The 15,212-nt window shown below is 37.7% G+C and overlaps 1 long non-coding RNA gene and 1 other non-coding gene across 2 annotated transcripts in view; one reads left to right on the forward strand and one right to left on the reverse strand.

Moving 5' to 3' along the window:
- The window catches only part of LOC111759961 (uncharacterized), a 31,406-nt gene extending 16,947 nt beyond the window's left edge, over positions 1–14,459 (forward strand). Inside the window, exon 3 of the long non-coding RNA XR_011645324.1 lies at positions 14,264–14,459. This is a non-coding gene — a long non-coding RNA (uncharacterized lncRNA). The remainder of the gene's footprint in view (positions 1–14,263) is intronic.
- Positions 3,788–3,917, reverse strand: LOC131273179 (small nucleolar RNA SNORA51). Its single transcript, XR_009180338.1, has one exon. It is a non-coding gene; the product is annotated as a small nucleolar RNA SNORA51 (small nucleolar RNA).
- Positions 14,460–15,212: the final 753 nt, after the last annotated feature.

The following is a 15,212-nucleotide window of genomic DNA, read 5'->3' on the forward strand; positions in this document are numbered from 1 at the left end:
GTTAATATACGTATTCTTTACTGTGTGCTGGCTGTTATATTCTATGCATAGTCTCCTTAATTAAGTGGCTTCTTACAGATGGAGCAAAGGACACTTAGAATGATTGGTAAGCTGTGGTTAGTAGACAGTGGGGCCAGAATTCATACTTAGGTTATCTAACTCCAGAACCTTCACTTAATTGCTAAACTCTACCTCCCTGCTCTCCTTTTCTTTTTTTCTGGCTTGTTGTCCGCTCATTGTTTTTCGCTCATTGTCTGTTTTTCTTTACGAGGCACCAGGAACTGAACCTGAGACCTCCCATATGCGAGGCAGGCCTTCAACTGCTCAAACTACATCTGTTCCCACTGCTTTATCTTGACATGGAGTATTTTCTCTGGAAAATATCATAAAGCTAAATGGTTGTAGAATTTCATCCACAAAATAAAATTGTGTTTTGTTTTGAAAGACCTATATATAGCCAGGAGCACAGGGACTGCCTCTATCACTGAGGAGGCCTAAGTATTCAGGCAAGTGGGCTATTTCAGTTTCATGTATTAGAATTTAAGGGTGACTGCAGGACATAACAATGAGTTTGAGCTTCCAAGGAGTCTGTCATTCTGTCATTAAAGTTTGGGTTTTCCTATTTATTTACTTTCCTCTATTAATGAGAATAATCTGTCTTTAATTTTAAAAAAGAAAAACAACAATAAAACTTTGTCAACTAGGCTGCAGGAAGTCCCATTAAACTAAGGATGATATCATCTCTGAAAGTGAAATAATATGCTAGTCATGTAATCTATAAGCAAGTCAGGGACATCAGAAAGATATTTAATTTTTACCATGTTAGACCTAGATCAAGATTTACAGGAGGCTTTGAGGATCACCATTGTCATATGACAAAACCAGAATAGAACCAAGGACTAGTTCTCTTTGTACCAATTTCATGGCTATGTATTCTGCGGGTCATTGCTTGTGGTTCTAGCATCAACATAATGACTAATTATAAACTGAATTCAACTTTCAGTCTGTGGTTGTCAGGTACATGAGGCTGCAATAATCTTTCTCTTTTAACTCTTCAACATATAGCACATCACCTAAGTGGTAAGATCAAACTCTTGATTATTCAAGTTATGTTCTCCTAACCTTTCTAGTGTGAGAAATGTCAGCTCAGCTATCGTCCCTTTTTGCTCATGACCTTGGCTATTGATGAAGAAATTGTAGCAGTAGGACACCAGAGTTTTCAACTTTCCTTCCTTTCAGCTCAAATTCTCTGGTCCTCATTCTTCCATTTTTCTTTCCACCTTCCTTTTCTAAGACAATCATCTGTGCCCTTATTCTTTGTAATCTCCTACTTTCTTCAAAATCTGGCTTTGTGAAGTTCACTGTCTTTTTTATTTCCAACCACATGTCTTCATTGGCTTCTTCCCTTTCTCTTGAAAACATATTCAGGCATTCTTAACATTGGAAATATCCTCTTTGATCTGCTACCATTTCAAGCTATAGCTTCATCATTCTTTTCGCATGCATTTCTTTATCATTTAACTCTTAGCCACTTGTTTCCGCACCTCTCTGGTGAAACTGCACTCTCAAAGGTCAGCATACACTTATTATTGAAAAGTCTAATGGATTTTTCCTATTTGATATTTCCTATTTGAGCTTCTTTCACTTGGCTGAAGCATTTGACAATACATGCCTTTTGTTGAAAATATTTCCTCTCTTAGCTTCTATGGTCCCACCATTTCCTGGTTACCTCTTACTTCTGTATTACTTCTTAATTTTCTTGTCTGGTTCCTCTTTCATCTCTCGCCTCTTAAACTCAGGTGCTATACTCATTTTCCTCCACTGCTTCTGTACTCTACCTTTGAGTCCTCTAATCCTGTTTCTCAGTTTCAGTTATCACACAAGTTAACATCCCTGATCATGGACCTCTTTTAAACACCTGATCAGAGCTATGAACCCCCAAAATACTGACACAATGATAGAACAGCTAACATTTTTTGAGCATTCTCTATGTGATCTATTAAATCTTCACAACAATCCCATGAATTTGATAAGAAAGCTTGCCAAAGATCCACACCTGCTAAGTTAATGTAGCTGGTATTCAAAGGTGAGCAGTCTGACTACAAATAAAATACACGATGACATTCAAATTCTAGTTACATATTTAGCAGAATCATGGCCCCTTGAATCCTTTTTCAGGAACTCAACTATCACTACTAAACAATGGCTATAAAACCTCTTTCTCTAGCTACTATATACCCCCTTTTAAAACTAGTTATTTCTCTTTTAAAATATGTTAGAGAAGTTGTAGGTTTACAGAAAAATCATGAAGAAAGTAAGAGTTCCCACATCCCCCCCACCCCCCTTCCTATTATTAATACCTTGCATTAACGTGGTATATTTGCTACAATTAATGAAAGAATATTGTTATAATTTGTGTTGGTCATGGAAGCACAATATTGTGAAGGTAATTAACAGCATGGAATTACATATTTGAATGTGGCTAAAAGGGGAAATTTTAGATTGTATGTACGTACTGGAATAAAAATGAAAAAACAGAACTGTGCAACACAGACAGTGAATCCTAACATAAACTACAGACTATGGTTAATAAAACCAGCTTTTATTGAGAAATAATTGACATACAATAAACGGCACATATTTAAAGTGAATAATTTAATGTTTTAACTATGTATATACCTGTGAAAACATCACCCTGAAAAGGTTTCCCTGTCCTTTTTCTTATCAGTCCTGCATCTCCCTACCTCACCATTCCCAGAGGCAACCAGTAATCCACTGTCACTATGGAGTAATAGCATCTTTTAGAGTTTTATATTAAAGGAATCATACAGTATGCTTTCTTTTTTGTTTACCTTCATTCACTCAGCCATTGTTTTAAGAGGCTGTGTGTAACAGATCATTCCTCTTTTTTGCAGTAATGATCATGGTATCTTCAGATAAAGACATTTTTACTTTTTCCTTACCAGTCTGGTTGGCTTTTGCTTAGTTATTTTTGCTTTAATGGCTAGAACCTCTACTACAATGTTGAAAGGAGGTGGTGAAAGTGGATATCTTTATCTTATTCCTCCTGATCTTAAGGGAAAAGCATTCAGTTTTTCACCATTAAGAATAATGTTAGTTCAAAGATTTTCATAGATATGCTTTATTAGCTTTAGGAAAATCTCTTCTATTCTTAGTGTGGTAAGGAATGGATGTTGGATTTTGTGAAAAGCTCTTTTGTATATCAATTGAGAAGAGTATATAGATTTTCTTTTCCATCTTTAGCATGGTGAATTTCACTGATTGATTTTCAAATGGTAAACCAACCTTGTGTTCCTGGGATTAAATGTCACTCGTGTTCGATTTACTAGAAGTTTGTTTAGTATTGCTGACTCTATGTTTAGAAGGGGTATTGGTCTGTAGTTTTCTTTTTCTTTTTTTGTTTGGTATGTTTTTGCCTATATTTGGTATCAAGGAATTTCTGTATTACCTAAAAGAATGTGTTGGGAAGTATTCCTTCTTCTTCTATTGTTTGAAGTAGTTTGGGTAGAATTGGACTAAATTTTTCCTTACATATTCCATAGAAGTCACCAGTAAAGTTATCTGGAACTAGACTTTTCTTTCTGGGAAGAAATTTAATTTATTTCGTAGATACAGGGTTATTCTGGTTATCTGGGGTTTGTTGTCTTTTTTCCCCCATGAGTGAGTGATTCTTGTGTCTCAAGGAATTTGTCCGTTTCATGTCAGTGATGAAATGTATTGGCAGAAAGTTGTTCACAGTATTTCCTTGTTATGTTTTTTTTCCCCCCCATGTTGCCCCATTCACAATTCAGACCAGACACAAGGCCTGGGCTGAGGTATATATGAGGTGAGCTCACTGCTTGCCTTTTCTATACAGTCAGTACAAGAACACAGCCTGTGGTAAGCACCAGGGGGCCCTTTGTTATCTTTTTAATATCTGTAAATCTTGTAGTCATGTCAGTTCTTTCATTCCTGATATTGATATTTTATGCCTTCTCTTTTTTCATTATTAACCTGGCTAGAAGCTTATTAATATTACTGATATTTTCAAGGGATGATTGTTTTCTGTTTTCTAGTCCATTAAGTTCTGATGATTATTATTTTTTCTTCTGCCTACTTTGGGTTTAATTTGCTGTTCTTTGTTTAGTTTCTTGAGGTAGAAGTCGCTCTCTTTGGTTTAAGATCTTCCCCCCCCCCAAATATATGGGTGTATTGTCATGAATTCTCTCAAATACTGGTTTAGTATAATCCCCCAAATTTTGATATATTATGTTCTTATTGTCATTCAAATAGCTCATAATTTCCTTTTTCATTTCAAAATATTTTATAATTTTCCTCTTGAATTCTTCTTTGACATGAAGTATTTATCTATATGTTATTTAGTTTCCAAATATGTGCGAATTTTACGGAGATATTTCTACTGTTTACTTCTAATTTAATTCCTTTGGAAATGGAAAGTGGAAACACACTTTATAATATTTGAATCCTTTTAAATTTATTGAGACTTTCTTATGGGCTTAAATATGGTTTATCTTGATAGCTGTCCTATGTGCACTTGAAAAAAAAGTACAATCTACTGTTGTTAGATGGAGTGCTCTATATGTGTCACTTAGGTCAGTTTAGTTGATAGTGTTATCTAAGTCTTCAATATACTTAATGATTTTCTGTCTACTCTTCTATCAATTATTGAGAGAGTGGTTTTGAGAGTTGATAGGGTAGAGAGTGTGAAAACAGAGAGAAAGCCAGGTGCTCAAACAATATTAGTCTTGCAGGAAAGAAGGGCTTCAGATTTCATTATAAGTGTGATGGGAAGCGATTGGAGGGTTTTTTTGTTTTAATTAAGAGTGTGCATGTGAAAGGAAGAGACTTAACAATTCAAAAGTTAACATAAAATATGCGTAGTTACTTGATTGTAAGGGGTCAAGAGTCAAGGCAGGTTTGGACAAGGGTGTTACATTGGAGTTGGTAATAAAATAACCCAATTTTAGAATATTTTCGAGAGAATGCTGATGAGATTTGACAGATTAGAAGTAAGGTGTGAGAGGCAGAGAGGAATAATGATTTATTCCCAAGGTTTTGGCCTAAGTGGTGTTATTTACTAAAATGGGCAACACTAGAGAGGAAAGTTTTGAGAGAGAATTAAATTGTGTTAAATTTCAGATGCCTATTAGATATGCAAATGAAGAGGTCAGCAGGGCAGTTGAATATTCAAGTCGGGAGTTCAGAAAAGAGATCAGAGTAGAAAACAATTATTTTAATGTCAAAAGAGTGCACAGAGTCATATGGGGATCACTAGGAAGCACGAGGATAAAGAAGAGGTCCAATGACTAAGGCCTGGTGCATTTCAAGCTTCAGTGACTGGAGCTTTGAGACAGAATCAGCAAGAGACCAAGAAGAAGCATCGGGAAGGTGGAACAAAAAACGGTGGTATCCTGAAGGCAAGTGTAGAAAGGGTTTAAAGTAGAGGTGAGGGATCAACTATGTTAAATGTGACTGAGAGGGAAATGGACTTGGCCCAGTGGTTAGGGCATCCGTCTACCACGTGGGAGGTTCGCGGTTCAAGCCCCGGGCCTCCTTGACCCGTGTGGAGCTGGCCCATGAGCAGTGCTGATGCGCGCAAGGAGTGCCCTGCCATGCAGGGGTGTCCCCCCCCCCCCCCCCCCGCGTAGGGGAGCCCCACGTGCAAGGAGTGCATCTGTAAGGAGAGCCGCCCAGTGCGATAGAAAGTGCAGCCTGCCCTGGAATGGTGCCGCACACACTTCCGTGCTGCTGACGACAACAGAAGCGGAATAGACACAGGGAACCGCTGACAACAACAGAAGCGGAATAGACACAGAGAACAGACAACCGGGGGAGGGGGGGAATTAAATAAATAAATAAATAAATCTTAAAAAAAAATGTGGCTGAGAGATCAAGGAAGAGAAGAACTGGGAATTGACATTGGATTAATCAATATATAATGACTGTCCACTTTTTATTATCCCCCGAAGTCTCAAATAATGGAGGTATTACATTTTTAAAATTAAATTTAGATAGACATTATGATGATAATATGTCTGTGTCCTTTACTTCTGATGTCCAGTGAAAAACATTGATTTTCTTACCTGTCTGGTTCACATCAAGAGATACCACATACTTTTCATTTTTCACTCACTAGGTTATTGAAGCTCAATAGGAGAGCCAGCACCTTCCCATCTAAGGGTTGATAGGAAATGTCCCTAGAAAGTCTGCTAGTGCAGCTCCTTCTACCTAAGTAAGCAATAAACTAGAGTTGGATGGGCTCACTTTGTACAGAGGAAAGAGTTTCTCCTGACTGTGTATTAAAGTAAGAAGCTGAAATTCTAATCACAATTTATTTCTCCATTCATTTTTGAATGTTAGCACACTATATACTTACTTCTGTAGACACTGGAAATCCACAAAGACCTAGTGGTAAAGTTTGGCAAAGAACACAATCTATCTTTCACCTCACCAAAAGTACTCTAACTAAAGCAACCATTGCCATTTTTATGTTTTAGATTAGATTATTTTAGATTATCTTTTATTTATTTAAACACTAAAAAGTAATTCCAAAAGGAGTGTCTATTAAGAAGTTCATGAATTTAGTCAATATTTTATGAGCTTGATACAACATGTTGACTTAATTGTAACCTTAGGAATGCAGTTGCTCTTTCCAGCTATTACATTGTTTGTATCTGAGTAGACTCTAAGATGCACAAAACATCTTTTGTTTACTTACTTATCTAGTATACCATTTAGGAAGGCTTAAACAATCCCTGAGTAATAGAATGCCGGAATGAAGCAAGCATTTTATTTATCAGACTTGGTGGTAGCTGTGAAGATAGAGGAATTGTGAGAGTTTAAGGGGTTAGGAAGGGATTGGAGATGGGTGCTAGGTATAAATGTGTGTGTTTGCTCCCCAGGGCCAAGGGCTCTGGCAGTGAAGCTATTCACCCATAAGAGCAGTTCTACCTTTGAGGGGAAGGAGCTAGCAGGCACACTGGACTGCTCTTCCTCCCAATCTTACAAAGGAAACACTCCAATTATCTGACCGGAAATGGGTAAAGGAAGAATATGGAAAAAAAATCTGTTGCCGTTCCATCATATAACTTCATATTTTTGAAATCAATAATACCGATGTGTGAGCTGAGCCAGTGTTCCAAAGGATAGTTATGTAGCTCCTTGCTGACAAGAGTGAAGGAATAAATAAGCAAGAACCTCTCCTCTGCTTCTTAGTATCTTTTATGCTATCCTCCCTTTTGTCTTTGAGTTTAAAAAAATCAAAGCATGAGAATACTATATGACTTCTGTCATTGGGCCCTGAAACACTTTTTTAATGGACATCTTCAATTCAAGTAGGGGATTTTATTGAGCTTCCCCAAGATGGCTGGTCCTGATCTGAATTCTGGAATTCTTTAATTTGGGGAGAGGCATTCAGGCCATCTTCAAGGAGAGTTTTCATCAGGTCAGGGTAGGTAATACAGTAGAAATCAAAATCCCAATATCTCAGAGATTTAAGAGAACAGAAATAAATTTCTGTTTCATAGTACATGCCCGACATGGGCTGGCAGGGAGTTTTACTCTCTGCCCATTGTAGTCCCTCAGAGACCAGCTGCTGGCAGCCCCATCTGCTTCCAGTATTACAGGGAAAAAGAAGGAAACTTGGTGAATCTTGATGGCTTTTAATGTTGTCACCTAGAAGTGACCATGTCACTTGCACTCATATTTTATTGGACTATGCAAGTATTATGGCAAGGCTATTGGCTTGAGTAGAAAACAACCAGATCACATTGTTATACCAGTTGGTGTTTCTCCAGGGTCACAGCTGGATTACCAGGCTGAGGTTGGGAACGTATCTGCCAACATCTTGGCTATGACAACTACAGGTCTCATAATATAAGGCCAGGCACACTCACCAGGGAAACTTTCCAAGAATAAGAGAGCCCAAGATGAAACTTAATTAAGCTATAACAGAACAGACAAGAGAGACAAGTAAGAGAGCAAAGGGCATCTAGAAGCTTTCTATGCTAATCTTTTCTTCTACCTGATAGTCATTAAATTGTTAAATCAATGGGCATGGAGTGTCTAGTTCTTTCTGGCTTTCTTGTATTTAGTTTCAACACCTGCCCTCAGAGAACTTAAAAGCAAGTAGATTCTGACACTTTTAAAATTGCTTCAAGAAGTTGTAATAATGTAGATTACAACTGACTATGTGTGTTATCATCACCAGAAATGACATATGAAAACAGCTAACTAAGCATCTATTAACCTCCAATCCCATAGTAAATCATCTACAGTTATTGTTCCACTGGCAGAGTGATGAATAATTACTGAGCACATATCTCTGGTAGATATTTGGTATGTATTCTATCATTTGGCTCTCATATCAAGTCTGTTATTTCAGTGTGAGAATTTGATGTTCACAGACCATTTACCAACTGTTCACCATATTCTAGGCTCTGTGTGTTATGTGATTTTCATGGATTATCTCATTTAATGCTTACAACAACCTTTAGATGTGAAATGTAATTATTCACAAGTGAGGAAACAGAGTTACAAAAGGTTCATTACCTTTATCAAAGATCACAAGGTTAAAATATAGCGGAGTGGATGTTTGAATTGCCTGTTTTAATTAAGTCTGTGAGTTTTAATTAAGTCTTACTCTTCCTCCCAATCTGTTCTTGTTTAAAAGATCCCAAAGTGAAATTAACTAAAATATCTGGTTTATCCCATCATATGATCTGTTATGATTTCAGTTTAATTGTGACTCTCACAAATACCTTTCCATCCGTGACTTCTCTTCATTTATTTTCTTGCCTAAATTGCTACTTGGATATTCTGCCTTTTATCAATAAGAATGAATTTATAACAGAAAATCATATAACTATTTAGAGCATTAGAATATTTGTTTTTTTTAATAAGAACTCTAGAGTAGGTGATTTCAGGTTTGGCTCATTAAAATCCTGGGTTGAGGGAAGCAGATGTGGCTCAAGTGATAGGGCCTCCATCTACCATGTGGGCGGACCCTGGTTCGATCCCTGGGGCCTCCTGGTGAGAAAGAAGAAGAGAAAACGTACCTGTGCGGTGAGCCGAGTGCCCATGTGGTAAGCTGAGTGTCTGCGTGAATGCCCACATGGCGAGCTGAGTGCCCATGCAGCAAGTCAAGTGCCCAAGTGAGTCACACAGCAAGATGATGATGCAACAAAAGACAGATGAGGGGGAGAGTCAAGGTAAAGTACAGCAGAGAATAGGAATAGAGGTGGTGCAACTGACAGGGACCCTGTCTCCACATCAGAAGTCAACAAAAACATTAGGACTGGGGGAGGAGGAGGGGGAGAGGAGGGGAATGGAAAGGAGGATATCGACAATAAATAAGTGAATAAATCTTTTTTTAAAAAGTCCTGGGTTGATATTTTTGTGATTCTATGGGCTTCTCTTCATGTTGGCAAAATAGCTGCTATAGCTCCAGGTATTATGTCATTACATATCAGAGTGCATGGGCAAGAAATAATGGAGCATCCAATGTAGAGGAAGAAGAGTAAAATGGTGAAAAGAGAATGAGAGAGAGAGAGAGAGAAAGAGAGTGAGAGAATGAATCTCATTTCTTCTGGTCAGGTAGTAAATATCTCTTCTAGAAGACTGTGAAGCAGAAGCAGACTTTCACTTGCCTCTTTCTGATCATAACCAGTTCATATGATCCTAAGTACAAGCTAAGAAAGGAAGTGTCTGAGTTTTTCAAAATGTATTATGAGTGGCTAAAAAGGGAGGAGGAGGTAGGGGACTACTGTTAGACAACTTAACCAACTGTGACTGCCACATACCTCCTACACAATGTTACATGATTAAAAAAGAGTTTATTATTTCAGTCCTGGAATTTCCCCATTTCCCAGTTGCAATGTCACAACCATCCTTCAATTCAAAATTTAAAAGTTTATATCATCCAGTTTACCAGCAAGTCCTTCCAGTTTTGATATGTTCTTTTAAATCTTTTATTAAAGTGCCATGAAATTAACTTTTAAATTCAGTACAAAGAGCCTTCCTACTTTGAACATTTTCACCTCCAAAATTCATATTGCAGGAAGAAGAGCCCATGAAAACATATTAACCCCCATTGTCAACTCTCATCGACTAGATTGTCAGTTTCCCTTCCCTTCACCAAAATATTTCTTTCTTTTATAACGAATTTCTTTAAGATGAATGTCACCTAGTAAGTCTTTCCCAAAGGAGCCTTGCATAGCTGAACACTGAAACCACTCCAGGAATCCCTTTTCCAGATTATTTCTTCTTATCCTACTTTGACCAGAAGCATTCAAGCTCTGTATGTTGTAATTGGATTTATATAATAATTATTAATGATTTTTACAGTTAATAGTTTGTTCAATAAATATTTACTTAGTACCCATTATATGCTATGCATTTGTCTACATGCTTGGAGTGACTCATAGAGCAAAACAGAAAACTCCCTGGCTTCCAGAATGTACATTCCAATGGTTGAGCAGGGAAAATGCTCTGACTAGTGGTTATAAATTCTTAGTCTGGGTCTTCCTATCATGGGGTGACCAGAAGCAAATGGTTTCATTTCTCTGTGATAGAATTGTCTTTGCCTAAATATCTTTGTTTGCTTACTGTGGTGGTTTGAAGCTGTATTTACCCCAGAAAAACATGTTCTTCAATATAATCCATTCCTGTGGGTGTCTTCCCTCCCCCCCTTATTGTACATACTAATCAATGATGTCCTAAAAACATGTTCGTTTTTTTTTTTTCTTAAGATTTTATTTATTTATTTCTCTCCCTTTCCCTCCTCCCACTCCGGTTGTCTGTTCTCTGTGTCTATTTGCTGCGTCTTCTTTGTCTGCTTCTATTGTCGTCAGCGGCACCGGAATCTGTGTTTCTTTTTTTGTTGTGTCATGTTGTTGTTATGTCAGCTCTCCGTGTGTGCAGGCACCATTCCTTGGCAGGTTGCACTTTCTTTCGCGCTGGGCGGCTCTCCTTACAGGGCGCACTCCTTGCTCGTGGGGCTCCCCTACGCGGGGGGCACCCCTGCGTGGTAGGGCACTCCTTGCACGCATCAGCGCTGCGCATGGGCCAGCTCCACACGGGTCAAGGAGGCCCGGGGTTTGAACTGCAGACCTCCCATGTGGTAGACGGACGCCCTAACCACTGGGCCAAGTCCGCCACCCAAAACGTGTTCTTAAATCTAATCCACTCCTGTACTTAAAACCCATTTAAGTAGGATCTTTTGATAAGGCTACTTCAGTTAAGATGTAACCCGCCTAATTCAGGATGGGTGTTAGTCCTATTACTGGATCCTTTATAAATGGGAATGAATACAGGGAGAGAGAAAGTCACAGAAGCAAGAAGCTGAAAACAATGAAACCCTGCAGAGAAGGGAGAGACCATGTGCTTTGCCATGTGGTAGAGGAGCTAAGGATTGCCAGTGGTCTTCAGGAAGGCATCGTTTTCATGATACCTTGATTTGGACATTTTCTCAGCCTTAAAACTGTAAGCTAATAAATTCCTAATTTTTTTTTCAAGCCAATCCATTTCATGGTATTTACTGAAGCAGCCTGGGAAAGTAAAACACATATTTCTAACATTCTAAGACATTATGACTTTTGGTGTATAAAAACACACATATGCATTCCATGTCATTAAAAAAATAAAAATAATTAGCATTGGTCAGTCAGCAGTGATGCAGACAGGTTGTTATTTTGGATGGCTACTATTTGGCTTAGGGAGGCTGAAGTAGCCACATGTGAAATATGTTAATCTGTGTCCTCCTAGAAATATATGCCTAGAAGAGATTAAGCATGCAAGGACATAATAGGGGAAATGCCTATGGGAGAAGATAGGGAAGGAGCTGCTGGTGGCTGGGAGAGCTGCTAGACGGGGATGCCCATCTGACCCCAAGTAAAGGAAGCAAGGTTGAATGGAAGCCTTCTAGACCAGAGGGCAGTATAAGAAAAGTCTGGAAAGGTCATCAAGGAATACCTTCAGCCAAAATCATCTTCCAGAGGATTCCTGTGTCTCTTAAGAACAGGCTTGCCTTAGTAATCCCACTGGGACAGGTACTAGCTGTGAGCAGAACTTGGATAAATGTTCTCAGGGAAAATGTGGCAATGGATATTAGAGTCCACAGCAGCTAGGGCTCTTTGTCATTTCCTTACCCTGTAGCTGACATCTCCAACTAAATATTTCATGTGAATCCCAAACTTGATGTCACATTCTCATCTTGTGAATTCAATTCCTTGTTAATCTCTCCTTGACAATGTTCTTCAACCCAATATTATCATTACCTTCCATCCAATTTTAAGCCAGAAAATGTGGCATCATCCTTGATTCTCTTTTTTCCTTTACTTTTCCCTCACCCCTATCATTACCACTTTAGTGAAAGCCTCAAGTCCTGTCAATTCTACCTCAAAATTGTATTTGGAACCTGTCTGCTTTCCTCCACCCAACTCTTACTATCTTTATTTCCAGACTTCATTATTTCTCATTTTGATCACTGCAACAGCACCCTAGCTGATTTCCTCACTTCAATTCTTCGTTCTTTGCAGAATGGTTTAAGGAGACCTTTTTTAAAAATGTAAGTCAGGTTATGTCACTCCTGACTTAAAGTGCTTAATTATTTCCCATTGTACAATTCCTACATTCCTTTACATGGATTAAAAAGTCTGGTGTTGACTGGCCCATTCTAACCCCTGAAACTCCATCAACTTCTACTGTTGCTCATCACTTTTAGTCTCACTGGTCTTGCCCAGTTCCTTGAATACACTATATCCTTACCTGCTTCAGGATCTTTGCCCAAACTGTCCTCTCAGCTAAAAAGTTCTTCCCTCAGATTTTTGAACACTGAAGTCCTGTTTTTCTTTACTCTCAATTTTAACATCACTGCCTCAGAAAGACCTTCCTTGATTTCCACATCTACATAGCTTCCTCCACTCCCTCTGTTTGTTTTTTTAACCCATCACCTTTCCCCTGCCAGTACAGCATTATCACAATTTTAAATTTTTATCTGTTACTTAGTTTATTTTCTTTCTCTCACTACAAGACTGAGAAATTCTTGGGAAGTGGGACCATAACTGTTTAGTCACATCACATATACAGCAAATACATATTTATTTACCATAATGTAAATACTATTATACATGTGCATATATGTGTGCAGGTATATGTGTATTTGATGAATGAATGAATGATAAAATTTTAAGCTACCATTAGGACATCTAAGAAATTTGTAGTAAGAACCCTTTGAACAAGTTCTTCCTTTTTTTTTGGAAAATATTCCAAAGGCATCTGGATTATGTGATCATTTTAGAAAAAAGACTAGTGACCAACTAAGTTCACAATAACATTGAGATAATGTATATGAAAATATAGTATATTTAACCCATAAGTCATTTTCAAGCAGTGTTCTAATTCTGTAATTTTACAAGCTCTTTCTTCTTTAGGCACAAAAATTTTGTCTGAAAATATTAGTTGGCTCCATAGGGTTCAGGAACATTTAAAAATGATACAAGAAGGCTTTTCTTTATTCTTTTGACATAGGACCACATAAAGCAAATAAAATAACTAATTGAGAAGAAAGAAAAATCCCTTCTATGAAATAATATGTATAGCTTACTAAATATTTAATGTAAGCATAAAAGCATATTTACTATCTATGAATAATATAAAATTAACCATAGTGTTTTCTGTATTAGTTTTTGTCTACTCTCACAAGAATCAGAAGCAATTAGCAGAATTTTCTTGTTCCTTCCCCCGTATGATCCTCTTCTTCTTTTGACATTTCTCTGCTCATCTTTTGTGTCTTCTTCTGAATCTATATCCCATGCTAAGCCAAAGTAATGCTAGTATACTGATTGGAAATGATCCCATGTCTCTCTACACTTACTCCAAGGTCAGTCTCTTAAAGTACAGTGTCTTAATTAGCCTTGAACTTTACTCTTATAGTTCTGCTGTTTCTGTCCGTGTTTGGTACCTCACAGATCCAGGCAATATCATCCCTCCAATTGCAGTTATCCAATGCCTACAAGAAAGCTTGCTTTCCTTTTTTTAATCTGCACAGTGGGGGAAGTTTTACACAGACACCAATATACAAGTTTTGTGTGTGTGTGTGTGTGTGTGTTTTGTGGTACTGGGGACCAGGGATTGACCCTGGGACCTCTTACGTGGAAAGCTGGTGGAAAGCTCAACCAACTGAGCCACATCAGCTTACCTAAGTTGGTTTCTTTGTTTTGCTTGTTTGTTTTTGTTTTCTCAGGAGGCACCAGGAACCAAACCTAGGACCTGAACCCAGGATCTCCCATGTGGGAGATGGGAATTCAACTGCTTGAGCAACATCTGCTCCCCCAATATGCATTTTTGACGCTACCTGGAAGAATTCCCCCATTATTACTCACAAGCCCTTCATTCAATTTTATTTCATCTATTACATAAATAAAATTTTATATTCCATACTCCATCTCTGCTCTTAGTAACTGAAATAATAGTTAATGGTTTGCTCTTTGTTCACTAGAATCTCACTGTTTAATTTTTATGCCCTCGTGGGTAATAACAAAAGCATCCTCTAAACTTGCAAAGCTATTAAATGTAAAATTTCATTGTATTTTTAAGTTTCACATTTCTTTTGCTTTCTTCATTTCTCTAGTTCTTATAGGAATTCCCCTTGCTAAATATCAACCTTTCTGCTCTCCACCAGAGTTTCCCTTATGGATTATAACAAATGGCCATCATTTAAAGTTTATGCCTCAAGGAAAATGCCTTCAAAGTGAAATAGTTAAGGTCTATTTTAATTACTTCACTTGAGTTACATCAGGAATTATTCCATTTTTTGATACCTACTCTGTTTTAAAAATTAAAATGCATTTAGTTAAATATTAAAAACAAATTTACCTTTGTATACTAGTGTTGTAAAGACCAAATTGATTGATTTAATTTTGAAGAATTCCATTTGATACCCTTCTTCAGTTGTTGCCTTGGTAATATTTCCTTACTGAAAAATCCCAAGTCAGTTAGTTCCCTATCGTTTAATCACAAATGAATGATTAACAACAGGTGTGCCTTATCTCACGCCCCAGCTTTCCCCTGAACACGGCAACACAGAGATCTTGGACACAATCAGAGGAAAATGGGTCAGCCACATGAAATGGGTATGTAACTGGCAAAAAAAATCATCAAATTCCTCTGGATTATGAAAAAAATCCACTTAT

Source organism: Dasypus novemcinctus, chromosome 13, assembly GCF_030445035.2.
Source record: "Dasypus novemcinctus isolate mDasNov1 chromosome 13, mDasNov1.1.hap2, whole genome shotgun sequence".
In the NCBI taxonomy this organism is placed as follows: Eukaryota; Metazoa; Chordata; class Mammalia; order Cingulata; family Dasypodidae; genus Dasypus; species Dasypus novemcinctus.